Below are 21,517 nucleotides of genomic sequence, written 5' to 3'. Positions count from 1 at the left end.
GGAACGCACAATAGGCGGTCACAAAAGGACCTTGTGCCGGTGAACGGAGCCTTCACCACCACGGGCAGACGTCATAATTTTCCACGGAGAGTTCGCCGCGTGCAATGGCGGTCACACGCCCTCCTCTTTTCAGTTAAGTTCCTGATCTGGCCCACCTTTGTCATACGTTTGGCGCGTTGCGCAATACCACGCGTCTATATATTTAACAAATTTGCTTGAACGAACAAATTGTTGAAGGGAGGGCGATATAAAGAGCCTTTTCGTTATGAATTGAACATTATCGAACGTAGTCGTTTTTATTTTTTAGAGTTATATATTATGGTCCAAACATTTTCACATAGCGCCTTTGTTATCTCGGGCGTTTTATCCTTCGCGAAGTGCGCAAAAACAGGCGGTTTAACGTTGAACGTAAAAATCAATGGTGTAGGAATGAAGTGATACGCTTCAGGCGAGAGATAACGCTCGATCTGTGTTTTTCTGAAATAATAATATTTTCCAGACTCATGCAAATGGGATGAATAATAAAAAGGAAAGCTGAACATCAAACTCCATATAATTTTAAATGTTTGAAACGTTTTTTGTTTGATTATATTTATTTCTAATAAAAAACGTTACTTTTTTAAATTGCATTAAAAAATTTTGTATTTAAAATTACTTTTTTGTGTGAAGAACTATTTTTCTTTATAATATATAATATAATATAATAATATTATATTTTTTTACGATTTTTTTCATACTATTTTATAAATATTTTATATTTTTTACAATAAAATTGATTATTTTTTTAATAAAAAATATAATCCATTCATATTGCATTTTTTAATAAAATATAATGAATATTTTTAATTAATATCTTTTTAGAGAAATAATGAGCACATATTGTCTTTTTTTTATTGAAGAATTATATTTTTATGACAACATGTAGAAATTGCAAAAATATTATAGAAATCTAAAGGAGGACTGAACATTTGAGTTGCATTCGTCAATAAATTGCTAGAAAAATCGTGTCGTGCTTTTTTGATTCTTTTTTCTTTTAAAGCGATTTTTGATCCGCGTAGCTATTTAATCGACTTCAGGAATATCGATGATCACATCGTTCAAAATAAATCGAACGCTCGAGGTATATTTTTTTTTTACTTCTTTTTTTCTCTCCTTTCGCCTTTTTGTGTCTCTCAATTAATGCGTCGAATTAATAGAACACTCATAACAAACTTTTCTGGAAATGAAATTTTATTTTTTTTTCTTCCTCGTTAGTTATTTTTGTTTGTATATTTTTAATAAAATATGTATCACATATAGTATATATTATAGGTGTTATATATTTACATATTTATATTTTTTCTGCTTTAGAAAAAATTCCTTCGAATATTTGTTCTAAAAGTATGGATTGGAATAAAAAGTTTGCAGCGGCACATAAATATTTGTGCATGAATAAATCTACGCACAAATTTCTAAACGAATATCTTTGAATTTTACTTTAAAAACATTACGAACTTTCGTTCCAATCAAATAGAATTTCCTTTTTTTTTATTTTTCTTTTGGAGTTGTTCCTCTGTTCTATCGTTTTTTCATTGATCTTTTTGAATGTTCCGGTTCTCGGCTTTTCTTTCTGTATTACAAACTAATCTAGAAAGCCATGATTCTGGATAACAGTAACATGGAAATCGAGCACGGAAGCGAGCCGATTGAAAGGTCTCTATCCAAATACCGAAATGCTGTTTTATCCGACTAGAAATTGCACCGTCTCCCTGTATACGAATGAAAAAAAGAGAAAATGGAATGGCGAAAGGAGATTAAAATAAATCGGCTTGCAAATTGAATAACAGATATTGTCAAAACACGTGCGCGATGACAGAATCGTCGATTAAATAATTTTTACAAATTCCATCGTTATTAGCATCGTTATGTATAATTACTTTGATTATTAATTTCGTTCTTTTATCTCTTGTTACACGTATCAGGCTTAATGACATTTCAATCGAAAATAATTGTTGACACACACGTTTTTATAATACGTCCCGATGTGACTATTCACCTTTGATGGGAGTTTAACTCGTATTTTCCAATTTCGTATCGTATTGATTTTATATCGTTTGTCGGTTTATTGCTACCGACGGGGATGCGAGTTTATAATCCAAATTGGACGTCGCGTTCTCTCATCTTGATTCCATATGCAACATGTTATAGAATTCCGATGCTGTCGATCGATTATGGTGGCGATTTTCCGCGCTTCGGCACAACGAAGAAATTTCGCGGGCGGAATATCAATTTTAGCGGAATACCGATATCTTGTTATTTACCGCGAAAATAAAAGGATTCTTTCTGCTCGCGCTGTCGTGCAGGTTTCGTTCCCAGCGAGCGGTAGAAATTACGCGCGCAGAAGAACGAATAAAGGGCGGAAAATTTTATTATTTCTAGAACAATGTCATCGCGCACGATCAAAGGGAATCGCAGAAGGAAAAACAGTGGCGGTACATCAGGCTGGCTTGCACATATAGAGATATCTCTGCTGGCTGTTGCACGCGGATAAAACAGTAGCCCATGGTAGCTGGAAATATCTGTTTGAATATTACCATAGCGCAGTGTACTTGCCGTTTGCCGTTTGCAGAGTGAATGCTAGACGACATGCAAATCAAATGCGTTCGTCTAAAGTGTTAAAATGATATGGTTCTTCGTATAAATGTTCAATTTTTTTTTTCTACGATGTAGCAATAAAAAATAATATTCTCCCACGTGTTATTTTCACGCTTCGTGCTTGAATTAAATTATGAAACTGTCTATTGGTTGGATAGTTCTGGACTTGTGCAATACAGAAAGAAACATTTTACCCTAATCTGTAAATTTAAATATTTTTTATATATACATATTTTACATATTTTACATTATTACGTAATACATAATATACACTTTAAATTCTATTATCTTTTTTTTTTATATGCTCTTTAATTTCTTTGGAGTGGAATCTCACGCTAAAGAGTGAAAATTTCTATCTCAAAAAACAGTGGTTGAATTTGCATTTTTTAGGATGAGATTTCATTCCAAAGAAGTAAAATTTCACTTAAAAAAAAAAAAAAAATGAGAGTATGTAGAATGTAATAATTTTATTAGTTATTAAGATTACCAGATAGCAAGCTTATTTTGACATCAAATATGTCATTTTTAAATGACGATAGATATACGTCAGTTTGCAACCTAAGTTATTGTTAAGTCCAACATCTAGAAGATTAGAAAGAAAAATCGAAATTTATTTTTCTTGAAAAATTTCCATCATTCAATTAAGAAAGACAAGGTGTAAAGAATACTTTGAGCGATATGAATAAAATGTATGTTCTCTCACAAAATCATATTTTTTACTTAGAAGATATTAAAGGGACATGAAAAACTGTGTTCTTTTACGAAATCTTTCATATCGCGAACATCGTCGTGCGACGATTGCTCCCGCGGTCTTCGCACCAGCGGTGCTTTAATTTTGCTTCTATATGCCGGTAAATGCGTATTCAAGACTACGATTTCGGATGAGGATGGGGAAGGGGGAGGGCAGGGGAGAAGAGGTTGTTGCGAGGAAACGAAAAAGCAAGCGGATCATGAACCATGCGCGAGACGGGGAAGAGGGAGTGATTACACAGGTGGATGAAAGCGCGGTTCTGACCCGCGCGTACACGTAGCCGGGAGCTCTGGGTTAGTCACATATTTGCCGACGTACGAACGACTAAAAGCTTTTCACTCGCGGCTCTATTTTCGACCTGTAAATCGTGTTCCGTTACCGCTCTCGTACGTACGAAACAGCCGTGACTGTTGCGTGCCGAGCAAAAAGACACGCTCTCCCTCTTTTCTCTCTTCCTCTTTGAAAGCTCTATACAGACTATACAGATTTCTGTGCTAGATGAGTCGATGCGAGCGTGCACGAGCTTCACATGCGCGGCGTTCACGAATATTTATTGTATAAGCGCTGACGTAAGTGATAGTGGGGAATTAAGATATTTAATGTCGATTCCTTCGCCGCTAATTAACTGTAATTATCTTTTTTTTTTCTGGAGAAGGACAGAAAGACAATTGGACCACATTTCGAATTAATTGAAGCTTGGAAGTTCCAGGCGTAGTTCTTGTACCGAATTCGGTTGGACGTACTAATGTGCACTGGTGCACATTGAAGCCATTGTATAATACATACATCGATGTGTGTTTAATATAAATATGTAAGCAGGTGAGATTTTCAATACGTTTTATTTTGTGCTGCTTCGTAAAATAATTATTAACATTTGCCATCTGAAATATTTGCATTTAACTTTTACTCTCAAATTAGGTCAATGTACAACGGCTTTAATATGCACCAGTGCGCACTAGCACGTTCCATTGAATTCACTATTAGACACACGTTGTCACGCCGAAAAAAAATATAAGCTCAATGAAGAGTCTAAAAACGAGAATGAGATTTATTTTTTGAAATGATTGGAAATTACTTTTACTGACTTATTAAATGTTTTAACAAAGACATCCGGTTTTTAAGAAGTTATAATCTCTTGCGTAAATCTGTTGACTGATATTTTTGATGTGAGTAAATATAACGCACTAGAAAAAGATTCTCTGCAATGTAACGTACATATGAACTGTAAGCATAACTTTCTATATTGGTGATGAGGAAAGTAAATACAAATTTTGATTTACTCTCATATATATGTATCCTCGAGATTCTACTCCTGTGCATATATTCTATATACATAGAGATCGATGGAGAAAACTAAAGTATTAGTTGTTTGCTTGAGCACTCGTAAATTAGATTACTGATTAAATTGCTGCAACGGATAATGGAATTTGCGTTTTCGATATAATCTCGTGATATAATACATTCATTTCATAGAGGGTATTCATATACGGGAATATTGTGTCATAAAAATGAAAAGAATACGATTTATCTTGACCCAATTATAAAAGTTTGTAGAATATATCCGCGAACCGATATCTACGAAATTCCAATGTTCCATGGTTTTTTAATTATCCGCGCGTCCCTCGGAAAGATATTACTACGTCCGTAACGATACATTGAAATTTTAATAAACTAGCTATTTATATGGATAAAAGAAGAATATCGAATACCGATCGTTTAATTAACACTGTCAATGCTTCATAATTGGATACGTTAATAAATAACGTCTTTTAATCAACAGGAGATTTGTATATAGGAACATATAATATTATTATGTAGAAATAACTTTTTTTACTTTAATATTATTTTTTAACTTTAAAGAAAAACAAAATAATTCCGCTCGTATGTCATAAAAAAATTTTTAATGGGGCACACGCGTTCCAGCAAGAATGAAAAATAAACCATAAATATGAGCGGATGGTTTCTCGATAGGTGCGTGTTTTCCGATAATACAAAGAGAATTTTAGAATGTTTTTTTTTATAGGCTGCAGCATTTTATTCGATTAAATTATTAATTTAACCTAGATGGTGTGCGAATTGTTCCGAATCATATCACTTTAGTGCATTGGCAGTCGTGCAATTTTGGGATTCCATTATAGTAATCCTAATGTGAGGAAAATTTTGTGCGCGCTCAGGGGCACGGGATAAGTCGCATATTTGCCGACGTAGGAAGTACTAAAAGCTTTTCACTCTCGGCCTTATTTTCGGTCCGTAAATCGGATTCCGCTACTGCTCTTCAGGCTCGAATTAAGGTGACGTCCGGTGCACTGTCCGGTTAAGAGCGCTAAAACGGCAGGGGAATAGTTGTAATTTTTATTTCATTATTTTACGCGATACCATAGGGCATTCAGGTAGAGTGACAGATGCGGTAGGATAAATCAGAACTGAATTATGGTAAAATAGCGCTCGGCAGCGTAAAATATAAAATAGCGTAAAAAACCCACAGTATAACCGTTTAAATATTCGCAAAGCTTTCCGTTCTTTGAAATGCTTGTAGGTAAATATTTCCGCTTTGAGCAGTGACCGTTTGGAGTAATCGGATGAAAGTCAATTTATGCAAAAAAAAGGGGAAAAAGGATCTCTCTCTCTCTCTCCCCCCTCCCTCCTTCCCTCCTCCCTCCCTCCCTCCCACCCTTCTCTCATAATGAGATGCGACAAATGTTCGCGCTATTATTTTCATAAGCAAAAACGTTCGGAAAAACGGTAACGGGGAATTAAATTAAATCCATCGGCCGCGCCCGAGGACGACGCCATAGCTCACGTCGGATCGCAAATTATATATCGTGCATGGAATCGCATTAAGCGCGACCAATAGCGAGCAAGCGGCTCTTTTTTTTCCTATGGATCATTTCCAATCGCGAAACGTAGCCCAGAGTCTCGTTATTCGGACGAGCGCGAAATCGCGAATAAAAGCCAGCCGTGCCGTACCGCGACGCGGACGGTTCGTGCAGTCGAAATTGGAAAGGACGCGCTGCGCAGCGCGGGTATAAAAAAAGGGTAGATAATTGTCGAGGAGAAGGAAGCGACGCGAGCAATTATTTTCGCGAAAAGGACAGGCCGCGTTATTAAATCGCGCAGTTTCTCATCTCCCGGCGCACGTCGCGTCGGCCGCGCCCGCTCGGACAGAAGCCGCGGAAAGAGACAGATAAATAGGAAGATAATACCGTGAGAAAGGAAAGCGGAAAATTAACTTTTTCTTTCTCGCGATTCCCCGCCGTCTCTCTCGCTACTTTCGCGTAGGCGTCTTTCATCCCCTGGACTTTCCTTTATACCCCCGGTAATTTTCCTATAAATTTCGTTCCATTTAATTACCGCGCGAGGAAAGCTCACGGTGGAAACTATTTCCAGCTGCATCTATTCGGCATGTGTAACGTGTAAAACAGCTATCTCCCAACTGACATAGTGTCATCTTAGCGAGTATTATAAAATACTTAGCTTGAGATGTTAATTAAGAATTAGAGTTCTCCATTCATCCTCTTTTTCCCGGACATTGCTGTATTTAATATTTAAATATAATTTTTGGATTGATTCAATTGCAAAGTAAAACCAGCAATGTAAACTATTTATTATCAATATGGATTCTTTAATGTGTTTTATATTCGTGAATTTATTTTAGTGGTATTTTAAAAATACCAATGAAAGCACGTACATACGTTCTATAAACATAATAAAACTTTGTATGTTAAAAACATGTTATATTTATTTTTTTTATAATAGTATAAATAATAATATAAATTGTCTTTTGTTTTAAGCACAATGAACAATTACATTTACTTGTGAAATAATCATTGATTGCTTTGAACAAAAGAAGAAATAAGAAAAAAAGTCATTTTGATTTTGAAACGAGGATTTTGGTGCTTAGTAATATTTTTATATATTAGTTATTTAATACATTTATCAATCATTTAATAAATTGTTTTTTTTTAAGTTCATAAGAAAATTGCCGATATAGTTGTCGGACTTTAAAACGCAATCGTCATCCTGACTGGGGTGATATTTTTCGCAGTAAATTGTTCAATTTTTCAAGATGTTTGTAATTATTATTAAATCTGATCAAATTAATTTGAGATATTATTTCTAGCGTCAGTTTGCGTTTTAAATTCGACAACCGTATCGGCACTCTATAAAATTGAAAAATTTAATTATTTAATAATTGACAAAAATATTATTAAGTAAACCCAAGATCCGCTTCTATTGAAAAGTGACATTTCTTTTTATTTTCTTGTTTATACGTTTATATATCGTCCATATATCAAGCTAACATTCAATTTTTCTAATCTACACGTATTTGTGTACGTGTTTGTGATTGCAAGCGAAATGTCCGGGATTTTTGGCATGTAAGTTCTAATTTTGAAAATTTGATATGGCAATCCTAACTAAGAAGGATACACGCGCACGTGCTGTTTCGCCAACGTTACATTACGCTTATAGCGTGATCGTTGAAGCAACGGGCGTTGAGTTGCAGCTCCTATTTCCCGATTCTATTTCCGATCTCCCGTGCCTTACGATACGGGCCCTTGGCGTTATACGCGAGTGTTCACGTATGCCGCACGAGTGTGAGACCACGTGTACATCGCGTCGTGTGCGAACTCGCGTTACTCGTTGTTGGCTTGAATGCAGCAACGATAACCGAAGCACTGTCGAAGCGACGGTACGACGGGAATTCTCGACGTTCTTCGTGGGTGTTTAAGCGTGATAGCGCAGAGTGTATCAGCAGGCACGAACCCGCACCAGTCTCGCTTTGGATATTCATTCTCGAGGCTCTAATCTCGCATAATGTACTTGTGATTTAATGGCGGCGCACCTCCTATAGCGGCATTGCACCGCGATAATCGCGTTTCCGACACTGCAGGGATGAATCAGGGGGCACGAAACGCGCTGGTGGACCCAAAAACGATATCGTAAACGTGATGGAAGTCGTATTAAGGCCTCTAACGGCGCGGTGCTGGAATAAGCAGTGCGAGAAATCTAAATAATGCTGCGTCGCATCGCTGCGCGGAGAATATGATACCTCTGCTATTCAATTATTTAATACGTAATTTCATTGCGCTTGAGAGGAGTATGTAAGATAAAGCATGTGTTTTTGTGATTATTTCGCATAAATGAGGCAAATAGTGGCTTTCCACTTGTGAAGCGCTCGCTCTTCAACATCTTTTTCTCGCGTATAAATATTTATATTTTCTTATAAAGATAAATAAACTTATTATTTTTGCGTGTTAATTATTTTGATGGGCCAACAGAATTATTTTTAAACCTGTATCTAGCTTTTTCAGATACTTCAGCAAAATCGTTCTTTCCGTATACACGAAAAGATCAATTTTACTGCACATTGAAAAAAAAGTCTGGTTATAACTACTAAATGTATAGTGAAATAGTATTAATTAAATATTTTGTCAATATAACCAAAAATAATTTTATTTTTTTTAATATTTGGTAAATATTATCAAATCTGGTATAAGTTATTAAATATTCAGAAAAGTAAAATTACCTTTGGTTACATTGACCAAATATGTAATTGATATCTACTATTTCACTATACATTTGGTAGTCATCACCAGTCTTTTTTTTCAGTGCAGCATCTAAAAGTTTAGCTAAATACAGATCAGAATATAATTTTGTGTTGGGACATTAATATAATTTTGCAAGATAATGATGCTGCAAACAGTTTTAATGTTCTAGCAACCTTCGAGTTCAACATTCGGTACGATTTTTGAAATGGTTCAATGTAATTATTTCCATTTCTGCAAAATGGTTCTTTCCGTGTAGCGCTCGAAATTTTTCGCAACGTCTCGCGATCGCGAATTGTCTCTCACATATAAAGCGAACGCCGGATCCACGTTGACAGTCACGGAGTGAAACTGAAAGGAGTACTCCGCGGTATTTTCCGAGGACCATCGCTGTCCCAGAAGCGGAAGCGCTCGCACCTTGAAGGAGAGATTTTGAGCAGAAACGAAGTTCTCGTAATTTAGCGAGCTTGTGAATATCGACAGGCGCATCCCTCTCCTCGCTCCTCCACCTCTGCGTGCGCCATGTCTCTTCACCGCCACCTCCTCTTCCTCCTCCTTCTCCTCCGGCGGCACTCTCGTAAAGTTCGTGGCTGCCGCGCTTCGCGTCGCAGTTGACACAAATCCATGCGGACGACAAGCCGGAAAGCTTTTTCGTATGTGTGTCGAATCGGGGTTAGCTTCGATGCCTCTGGCTCGCCATTAACGAGATCGGCCGGATGCCACCCTCCGTTCCGTTTCCACCCTTCTTTCCCGTCCGCCGTTCGCGCGATACCTTTTGTCCTTTTTCGTGCCACCGCGCGCGCACTCCTCTTTTGCGCGTCACGTTCGCCGGATGAATGATAATTTACGCGTGCTCGATTCACCGTCAGCGGGAAAAGCTTTTTCTTCTCGCTCTTCCTTTCTATCCGCCGCACGGATCGTTGGTAGCCGTACTACAGGGATGCATATACGGAAATTAATGGACTGTAGGTTTCGAGGCATCGTCCAATGCGACCACTGCGGATAATAATTTTGCTCAGAAATATTTTTTAATTCCGACATTATATGTTACGTAGAAGAAAAGAAAGTCAGCTTACGTTCTTGAAGATAATTAAACAGTCTTATGTAAGCATAATTTCACTAATTTTGAAGCTTTCTATTGAAAATTACTGATATTTTAATACAGAGAAGAAAAATACTCTGGAACAAAATGACATTTTGTCATATGACGACTAATAAAATTTTTACATAACTCACAAATTGTATTTAAACGTTGAAGCTTCCTAGGATGCGTCTAATGCGCTTGCTGTTTCCAAAGGGAAGGATTAGCTGTGAATCTCATAAAAATCACCGTCCAACCTTAGCGTAACATTCGCGCGCGCTGTAATTTTGCAAAAAAACGTTATCATTTCGCCAACGCGGAGCTAATACGCGCAGAAGAGTCCGACGCGATAAATGCGATTCTCTTTTCTTTCCATTCGACAGAGGAAACCGACCGCGGCGCGATTCTCCGAACTTTCGCGCTAAAGGGTATTCGCGTTTTTCGCGAGATTAAAATTATGGATACAAATTGCACCAGCGGCGGTTGTGTGTCAGTCGTGCGAACAGAATTTACGCTTTCATCTCGAGACGAATACTTCCATCGTGTTTTCGAATAAAGGGTGTACTCTGATAGGATTTTATGTCGGGATTTCGTGCCGTTGCCTTTTCTCGATTTTTAAATGACTGTATCACGCAAGCGTGCTGCAATGATCATCACGCTAATTCATAATAAATCAATTTAAATTTTCAAACTTAATATAAAGATCTTGTTAATATAAGACGGAATAATTGAGATAGTCGAACATCTGCGATAATAAAATAATTTTTGAATAATATTTTACTTTATCTCACAATATATGTATTATATAAAATGAAAAAAAGTATTGTGCATACAATATTATATTATGATACATTATACAAAAAATTTAAAATAAATTTATTATCTATACAAAATTCTAAAATTAAGATGAATTTATTTACTAGCCACAAAAAGATATTAAAGAGTAATTACTTTCCCCACAAGCGTTACGGTTTAAGTAATATTTTAGGAATCTTTATTAATAGTATTTAATATTAATAAAAAGTGATTATATGTCCACTCTTGATAATATTATATAAATATTATATGAGAAGTAAATAATATTTGATTTTCATATTTTAAATGATCAGATATATTATATCTTTTAAATGTAATACATATAACGTTTATGAATATTTTATACATACATAATAATTCACATTAAATTTTAACCACAATAATATTCGTTGAACGTTTTCATAACATTCCGCGGATATTGAATAATATTTTTTAAATATTATTTTATTTTGAGACAACATTGGGGTAACTGGGTAAATAATATTTGCAACATATACAGGGTGCATAACGTCTGTCTAACCAATTTTAATGGTGTGTTACAGATATTCCTCGGTGTGCTGCGAATCGACGAGCGGAAGCTAACGTCCATCGTCGCCGACTTATAATATAATAAAGTAAACGAACCGCAACCGGTTCGTCGTGTCGCGCGTTTTTTTCCGGGAGTGCCGTTTAAAATAACTGGACTAATGGACTCGAAAGATTTTTATAGACTTAATTGGTCCACGGGCGCAATTTTAGTGTATTCAACGCTAGTGTTCCGCGAGTGTAACAGGAGAAGGAGATTCAACAACTTGGATCTTAGAGGAGGAGCGGTCCATTAGGCGTCGGCGCATCAACCTCTCGGTTAGTTATTTATTTTTTATATATTGATAATATATAAAAAATTTATGATGCGAAAGGATAATAAATTTACTTTATACAATTAGAGTAGTCATTTTAATTATAATAAATCGCTACGTCACTCATAGCATTGAAAAATTAATTCAACTCAATGATTATGTTAATATTAAGAATAAAAAAACTAAAATTATAACAATACTAATATAATATAAATACGTTTAACAGAATGGTTCCAAGCAAGTATCTCCACTCTTTCTATTTCTTTTTTACTTTTATGAGGTATAATACTCTTTGTGTCAGGTCTATTAACTGTATAATTTCATCTTCCTCTGCTTCTCAACCTTTAATGCATAATATTAAATAGCTTAATAATTTAAATTTAAATTAAATTCTTCCTAAGAAAGCAGCTATGTCTGATTGTAACTTATTGTAAGATTGAAGTTCAGATTCTATCTTATTTCACAGTCCCTAAAATTTTTCAATAATCGTACCTGACTGAGTTACCGACATTTTCCAAGTCGCCAATATTACGGCAGATGCAAGCAGTTCGCTGTGCCGAGTTCGAATGTCCCGATTTTGCTTTTGATGGAAGGCCGAGGTAGCCATATCGGCGAGTAAAAACGTTCGGGAATCGAGGGTTATGAAGACCCGGGCAAATGACGTGCGGAAGCATAAAGAGAAAGATTTTGAATGGACTTGACGTAGTTTTGTTACCGGCGTATCCGTAAACCACGAAAAGTCGTTGCAACGCTTGCGCGTATGTTTCTTCATTGCTTCGATTATACTTTTCCTAGATTTAACTAGATTTATGTGGCTCCGTTCCCTAGTGTTTCTTTCACCGCGAACGCTGAAAATATGCGCAATTTCGCGTGCAAGCTACTGAACATGACACGGTGAGTCTTTGTTCGCTGCATGATTGAATGAAAGCCTTTGCTCCTACTGAAAAAGAAGGCTAAATTGACGAGGAATCTCAGAACAGGAAGCGCGATCAGTACTTAATGAAAATTTATCAACTTTGGAACAGCATAATGTTGAATAAAACACTTTATGAATTTCCTGTGTAATTTCCTGTGTAAAGAAAATCCCCAGATGAATGATAGCACGAAAGATAGATAGGATTTTTTTAGATAAAAATGTTAGAATTAATACGAAAGTTACAATAAACGTTAATATTGGCACGAAAATCAATAATAAAGTTTATTATTTTTTATAAGTTTATTATTTTTTATCCGTGTACACGATACTTTGTTTATTATGTTATAATATTACATTAAATGAATTATTTATTACATTATTTAATAAATTTTAATTAATGTTTTAATAAATAAGTGTTTTAATAAATGTTTTAATAAATGTTTTAATAAATAATCAAAAGAGTAATATTTCTAAAATAAATAAATATGTTAACAGTTTTGAGTGAGTGGAGTGTTGTAGATAATAATAATTATTATAAATTTTATATTTTATCTGAATATTCTTAAACAGTAACACAGATCTGTGAAGTTTTATTGTTTGAGAATAATAAGTGATTTTCTACATAATTTTATACACTGAACATCATAAATTTGGCTGTAGAAATTGCCTATCACATCATGTTTTCGAGATAAAAGGGGTAAAATGGGGTTCACAAATAATGATTTTGGCTTGTATATCCGTAAAAATATTACAAAAAAAAAGAAACAAATTATTTCCAATTTTTTAACTGATGGTTTCATATGGTACTATTCTTCCTTTTCAAAATCAATTTTTGTTTACCAACGTGCGTATTTTTTCGCTGAGATATAAAAAGTAAAAACTTTTGAAAGCATAGGATGTGTAGAATATATATACATTCATACATATTATATATATATATATGTTGTATGATATGCATATGTATACATGTGTGTACACATAGAAAATTTATACATATATAGGCTAACTCTGGTATTTACGCTGCAAAAGTAAATGAAAACAAAAGGAGTGGAGATACTTGCAACCACTCTGTTAAATTTATTTATATTATATTAGTAATACGTTGTACTTTTACTCTTCATACTAACGTAATCATTGTGAGTTGAGTTAATCTGTCAATGCTATAAGTGGCGTAGTGATTTATTACAATTTACCTAAAATGATTGCTTTAATTATATCAGGTAAATTTACTATGCTTTCGCATCATAAATTTTTGGAGAGAAATTGGTAAAGCGAGTTTTTCCGTTCTCTCTGCGTTGTTATTCGTTCGTACAAAAACCGAGACTTTCTCGATCCACTCGATAGGATAAAAATGGAGCAAACACGGCGACATTTACGTTGCGCGTTTATGTTTGGACAATTGCTGCGGTTTAGTCTAATTTCGAAAATAGATCAGGAGTAATCCATACATTGGAGTACGGGATTAGCGATACGTTTGGATGCGCGTTGCGTGGCAGTAAACAGTGAAATTCTATAGTTAACGTTACGTTATCATAACGCGTAGTGCCGAGGTAGGTGCGTGTGCTAAATCGGCTCGTAGAGAATAATCGTATTTTGCAAATCTAATTTCGTATTTTGCGACCCTTTTCTACGCTATGAATCTATATGCACGTTACGTCGAGCATGCTTTAATAATTTATAAATTTTTGCTATAAAGTCTAATAACTCAACTCGCTTTTACTCGGTCATCGTAATTATCGATTGTCGAGAGATTAAAGTAATAATCATATTGATGTACGCGACAATAATTAGCCGCTTTATTACGAAACTATGGCAATGCGATTAAATTTAGAATTAAATTGGGATAAAATTATTATACATTAATTTATGGTTATTATATATAAACTTTAATTCGATATTGGTAGCAGTCGAGTAAACGTAAAATGAAATGACGAGGTCAAGATTTGTTTGTTCTTCTCGGTAATTATCGAAACAGGCGTAATTAAACTTGCGAAAATGCAAAATTTTATGTCGAAAACGTTTCGCATACTTGCGATATAACGCAGCTAAAAATAAATCTCCGTTCTACCATCGGCGTACGTGGAGAACGTACGGAACAAGTGGTTCACTTACGACCGCGAGTAAATTAATTTTCGCAATTCTGCCCCCGAGTCCCATGTATATCTGTCCTTTTCCTTTTTCGAAACTTTGCCGCAGACATTTCGTCCGCGCTTTCGCCGTCGAATACCCGCTCGCCTCTCCACTTCAGGGAATTTGCTGGTATTTATGAGATGCTCGAGTTGGAAGTCACGTATTCGCGTAGTCGCATCGTATCGACGTCCTGGAGCGGCATTTAAAAAAAAAGAGATAGAAAGAGAGAGAGAGAGAGAGAGAGAGAGAGAGAGAGAGTGAAAAAGTAAAACAAGCCCGGCATTAACGATCCTTTCTTCGTGGAGGACGCATTTCAACCGTGCACGTTTACATCGTGCCTCTTATTAATTTCCACGATGCGCATAATCCAGCCCGGAATTCCCTACCTTGTTCTTTATTTCCTCTCCTTTCTTTCTTGCTGCCCATCTTTTTTGTTTGCCGTCTTATCTAAGCGTTTTATTCAGTCGCGAGAGATTTTCTTCAGCATGCAAATTCTTTAATTAATAAATTAGGAACTTGGGAAAGTTTACGGATAACTGAATTGGTATTAAAGTGGAGTTAAGTTACGCGGAAGTTAATATGCTTTTGAGGTAAATAATGTTTTATTGCACGTGGAGGGGGGGGGGGGGGTGCTCACTTTATTTCGATCTTTTATTTTTTGACATTTAGCTTTCAGCGCTTTTATTTTGAATATTTGATCGTCGAAGACACAGTTATTTTATTTTTTACAATTTACTGTGACTTAAATTATTTTATTGATTTTTCGCGAATAATACTCGAAACAAGTAAAGTGATATATGTGAGAAAACGACGATGGTTCGTCAAGCTGGTCACAGAAAATCTGTCGCGTTGATGGAAAGCTTACGTATTCGCGAATACGTTTCTGCAGCATCAGCTTATTTGATGGTCTCGACCATCGCCGAGGTTCGACGGTCCTTTTCACAACGTGCGGTCGTTATTAACTCTCCAGATACCTACATAGAGTGAAACGTCGAAATGCCTGAATTTTTTTTTTTTTTAGCTCGGCGCATGAGAAAGTTATTAAACCATATTATTGATTTTCTATACTTTCCTACTATATGCCGATTGAAACGCACGGAAAATGGAGACGTAAATGCGATCTAAAAAATGAAATGCAAACTCGATCGCGATGAGAATAATAAAATAGTAATTGTGTTGATTACTGGGATACATGAAGATATTCAATTTATAATTGTACATAAATCTTTACGTACTTTTATTGATTCTCTTTTTTTTTTCATTGATCAAAGCGCTTTATTTTGCATGAAAAAAAATAGTTATACAATCATATAAAGAAAACATTTTGTTGTAACTTATCACAAAGTTTGCTTTACATTTTATCATGTGGTAATAAGCTTAGAACAACTTGACAACTTATCCAATATGAGTAACAATAGAAATTTTTGAACTATAAAAGACCTTTTATAAACTGCTTAATAAAAATTACTATGTAGGCTTCTAAAATGTTTTGAGGCAAAATTTTTACAATTTGAGACAAAATTTTCTTATATAATAATTAAATATTATCATAAATGAAATTTGTGTTTGATTCCATGTATTTAATGCTACATCTGTTCTTTTTTCAAAGATACGTTTTTATCCTATAATAGTAAGATTCAAATCCAAGACTTCTGTTCCACTTACACTATTTCTTTTATTGATAAATGTGTTATATATCGTCTATTTATGGTATCAATAGCGTAATGATCAATTACTAATGCTGCATTGTAAAATAAAATATAAGATATTATTTATTTAGTTATTTATTCTATATAAAACAGCAAAGAATTATAAACTATTCAACACTATTTTGAATTATTGAAATTTAATTATAGAGCTTAGTAAAAATAAGTAAAAATTCTGTATTTTGCTGTATTAAAATATAAAATATGTGCATTAGATATTGGCAAAACAGAAAAAATATAAAATTCTTTAAAATATAACGTTGTCTTACGACTCATGATATTTTTATGGTAAATTTTACGAAAAAAATTCTTTTTATGCGCGAACTTACTCAATCTTATTTTTATCTTGTTAACAATTGTTGCGATCAACTTAAATTAACATAAAAAATTAACTTTCTTCGGTTTGCGCAACAAAATTTTCTCATTACAAACTTGTGTTACGCATGTTGGTTATTTTAGCTAATATTTTTCTTATAGCGTATTCTATTGGCCGAACTGGTGTGCATTCAGTGTGCACTAAACGCAGAAATTTGACACAAGCTCTAATAGACGGTGTCGGTTTTGGTGCAAAACGCATTGGAGTGCGTCTCAGTGTCCCCCAATGAAAAACGCTATTCACACAAACACCACTACTTATTCTGCTGAAACACATTTATTCTGCTTTGAACGTTTTTTTATTATATTTTTAATTCTTTTGTTTCTGAATTGACTTCCTATTGTCTGCCACATTCTTGCTTTGTAATTGAAAATACATATGATTTGAAGTTAAACTTAGAATTTTTATTTATTCTATGTCAGAGTCAAATGAATAAGTTAATTGACAAATATTTTAAAGGAAGATTTTTGGAATATAATTTAAATAAAAATCCTTACAGTACAAACGGTTTCAAGTTTATTTTAGAGGATTATAATATATAATAATAAATCAATCAGAATCTACGATAGAATTCTAATTTTAATTTTATATGCCGCGTAACAGGGGAAAAAGTGCGTAAAGAATAAAAACACACACACACACATAAAATATATATTAAAATACACACACACATATACATATACGTATACATATATGGAATAAAATTTTATCCTCTAAAATCTGACATGAATTTAAATTGTTAAAATGGGCTTTATGCTTTTAACAATTTTAATCAATTACACTTTAATATATTTTATTACATTATATTTGACAGTAGCATTCTATTATTCTGATATTAATTTCTCTATATTATCGGCTCTATTAAATCTAAATGTAAAAAAATGTATTTTGATATTCTTGATTTTAAGTTCTCCCTATATTATCAGCTGTATTAAATCGAAATGTAAAAAAAATGTATTTTGATATTCCTTGTTACATATTTTAGCAGGGGTATGTGTATATATGTGTGTGAGAGAGACGGAGAGAGGAAGAGAGAGCGAGAGAGAGAAAGAGAGCGCTCTTGCCATAATAGATTTTAAATGTATGATATATATTTTCTTGGAGCAAATGATACCGCGACGTGATTTCATTTGTTTCCATTTGTTGAAAGGAATTTTCCGCAAAACGTAGAAATTTCTCCCTTGTCTCATCCCCCACCGTCCCCATCACCGACAACCGCGTGACGGCGTCTCGCTCGCGCCGACTGCGCGTGCTGTTGACCGGTCGCCATGGCAACCTAGCGACGAGTCTACAGTGGCCCAAGGTGGATGGACTGCGGGCTGGCGCGCCTGAACAGACAGAGCAGAAGTCAGTGCACGCGCGGACGCGAAACCGGACGTGTAACGTTCGTCGCGCTCTCTCTCTTTCTCTCTCTTCCTCTCTCTGTCGCCGTGCTCCTTCCATTCTTGATTTTTTTTTCTCTTCTCGCGCCGTGTCGCTTTCCGGATCGTCTCGCGAATCGCCTCGCGAATCGCCTCGCGAATCGCCTCGCGAATCGCCTCGCGCGCTCCCGAGCGGTACGTGTTTCATGGTGTTTGTGACTTGTATCCAGGCCATCCAGACTTCCCGGTGGGGACGCTCTCCCGCGGCCGAAATCAGCCGTTGACAGTGACATTATGGAGTGATTCGATCGATTTCGTCAGCAGGTGAGACTATTGTTAAAAAAAATAAAAAAATAAAAAAAATAAGAGAATGGGAGAAGGGTTGACAACGGCCGGCCGCGCGTTACGGACAGGTTGGCTGACCGATCGTCGCCGAGAGGCCCCATCGGATATTTCGGATTTCACACGCCGAATTTCACGGGGGATATCGATACGCTTCCGTATCTGTTTTCAGTATCCGCGGAGGGACACACACACACACACACACACACACATACACGCGTGATTCTTTGACGCGCGAGAAATACAATATACAACGACGTTAACGCGCGTATATAATAACGTTACCGGACACGTTGTGACCGTACTGACGCGACGTGTTTCTCGTTTACGGCGAGGCACTACTGTGCTTTACGCGCTCGACGATAAATTCGTGATCTGAGCTAACGATTTCGCTCTTGGGAAGAAATAGACGTAGGACACGCAGCTTTTCTAATTCAGGCTTGAGAGAGAGAAACGGAGATCGTCAGATCGGAGTGAATCGGTCCAGCTGTGACTGACAGTCGAAACTGCACTCTGTCCAGATGCTCGAACACTCGTTATTATCCGTAACTAGTACAAGTGCGTCAAAATAGTACGTTAAAGAGTAGGGTAAATTGTAGCTTACCAAAATAACTTCGGTATGTCACAGAATGCTGCGTAAAATAATTAAGGAAAATGACCATCTCTTCGAGCAAAGATGTTATTTTGCAAAAAAGATAAGGCGAAATTGTTAAAAGTTATCCAACTGGAAACAAGCAATTCATATACATATTTAATTTTTAATTCTACATTTTTTAATTATATTTGTATATATATACCTATATATATATATATTTTTTTTTTTAATTTTATATACATACAAGGTGTCCCGAAATGAAATTTCAAAACTTTGGGAGTGGGGATTGAAGGGGATTGAAAACTAAGACAAAAAGGTGCTTTATAGATTGCTTGTTTTTATTTCATTTTAGAGAAAATTGCAGAAAACAAATAAATTTTTTAAAAGTTTTTCTGCCCGATTTTTTTTACCTGAACCATATATTTTTTACTCAAACGTCCAATGTAATCAAGTTTTTATTCTTTTACTTATTCATTATTTATTACATATTATTGCAGTTTTATTACGTATTGTTGAAGTTTATTTGTTGCCAATCAATTAGCTGCAATACAAGTTGTTATTGCTGCAAAAGGCTAATGTTTTGAGCAATATTTTAATTGAGAAAATAACAATATAAGTAAATATAACAATATATAATAAATAAAAGAATAAAAAATTTTTTTACATTGAAGTACTTTTTTGAGTAAAAATAGGATGAAAAAATAAAAAAACTGTTTGCGATTTTCTTCAAAATAACGTAAAAACTTGCAAATCTTTAAATGACTTTTTGTCTTTGCTTTTCAATCTCCTAATGCTCCTGAAGTTTTGACATTTAATTTCGGGACACTTTGTATACTGCGCAAACATTAATTGTATATATCTATTATAAATTATGCGAATTATTTCCTTAGATTGTTTTTAAAAATTACATATAATTAAAAAAATTATAAATGAATAATTAATAATATATAACTCTTTTTTTTTTAATTATATATAATTTTTAAAAGCAATCTACGTAAATAGTTCGCATAATTTACAATAGAAATATACCGATTTTTGCGTATAAACGGAGAAGAGTCTTTCGAGATAGTCTTCGCTACTGCCAAGTAGATAGAGTCGAATAAAAGTCAGACATGCCGTACCCACTTACCAAACGCACCGCTTCCTGGAATTTTAGGCGTTTGTCGCTTTGCATTTCTCAGTGAAATTACTTCAACAAACATTCGTAGCGCATCTGGAAGTTTCCTTATGTGTCAGGAACGTTATCACTTGCGCTGCTGATTGCAGAATTGATTTAATAACGAGTAATGAACCTCGTCTCAATAATGACATAAAGACATGCTTTGCCTGCGTTTACACATTTTTATATAAAATACATTTCCATAAAATACATTTCCATAAAATACAGAATTTTTCATTGTACGCATAATAATGTGCTGAAAAATAATTTTTTGACGTGTTTAAACTTTAGAGCGGTGTTTAATTTACGTAAATTTATTATCGTCAATAAAATGTCTCGTGACATTTTCAACTCAGCTTATTAGGAATAATTTATACGAAAATAATTTCTCGACGTTTAATTTTTATTTATTTTTTAACAGCGCGGAGTTTAATTTACTTATGTAAATTTATTATCGTCAATAAAATCTCTCGTGACATTTTCCATCGACTTATTAGCAATAGTTCATACGAAAATAATTTTTTGATTTTTTAACTCTTATTTATTCTTCAACAGCACGGTGATTAATTTACTTACGTAAATTTAATATTATCAATAAAATATCACGTAACATTTTCAATCAGCTTATTAGTTTAACGTTTAAAAATACACGTGTTAATCTCTACTACTATTAGTAGTTAATGTTATTATTTTTGACAATCGGGTCACAAAGGTGAACTCGATAGAGTCCAAGAAGAAACAAAGACGAGAAAATAAAATTTCTGAAATACACATGTACTTATGACCTTTTCTTCTTAAATAAAATAAAAAGAGTTAATATGGAGTTATTACATTTTTTTTATTGCATTATTATACTCGGTTGTACGTGTAACATCGTTACAAATGTAATATTTTGTTACAAGTATGATGACGTAACGCGCGTACGCGATTTTATTCGTGTAGAAGCAGTTACTTGTCCAAGTAACAGTAAAGTCTCAATTTTGCTGAGTAGCGAAGGAAGCCGGTTATTATAAAACTTATATATGAAACTTTGTTTTAAAGGAACAGTTCGCAGTTATTTATATGCTAATTTGTTTATTCCATACTACATATAATAAATATTAAAATGAACTTATGGAGCCACGAACAATTCTTTCTTAAATTGTCATATTAATTATTTGAGAATTAATGCCGTCTCCAATGTCTCTGACCACGGTGTTCCAACCTTCGCATTTCTATCTTAAATGTTTCGAAAAAGATCCACAAGTCGTGTCCTTGATTTATGA

The 21,517-nt window shown here is 34.7% G+C and overlaps 1 protein-coding gene across 4 annotated transcripts in view; it reads left to right on the top strand.

The window, feature by feature from the left end:
* LOC105201221 (protein rhomboid) overlaps positions 1-21,517 on the top strand; it is a 175,398-nt gene that overhangs the window by 16,033 nt on the left and 137,848 nt on the right. For 2 of the 4 annotated variants that reach the window (XM_039456848.1, XM_039456856.1), the window contains exon 3: positions 11,371-11,671. The gene's annotated coding sequence lies outside the window, so the exon portion shown is untranslated. Of the gene's footprint in view, positions 1-11,370; positions 11,672-18,122; positions 18,481-21,517 lie in introns of those variants that run through there. The other 2 variants (XM_026132891.2, XM_011169170.3) reach the window with 2 other exon arrangements.

The sequence above is a fragment of the Solenopsis invicta genome, chromosome 1 (genome assembly GCF_016802725.1).
Source record: "Solenopsis invicta isolate M01_SB chromosome 1, UNIL_Sinv_3.0, whole genome shotgun sequence".
Lineage (NCBI taxonomy): Eukaryota > Metazoa > Arthropoda > Insecta > Hymenoptera > Formicidae > Solenopsis > Solenopsis invicta.
This window is presented reverse-complemented; position numbering and strand designations above follow the sequence as displayed.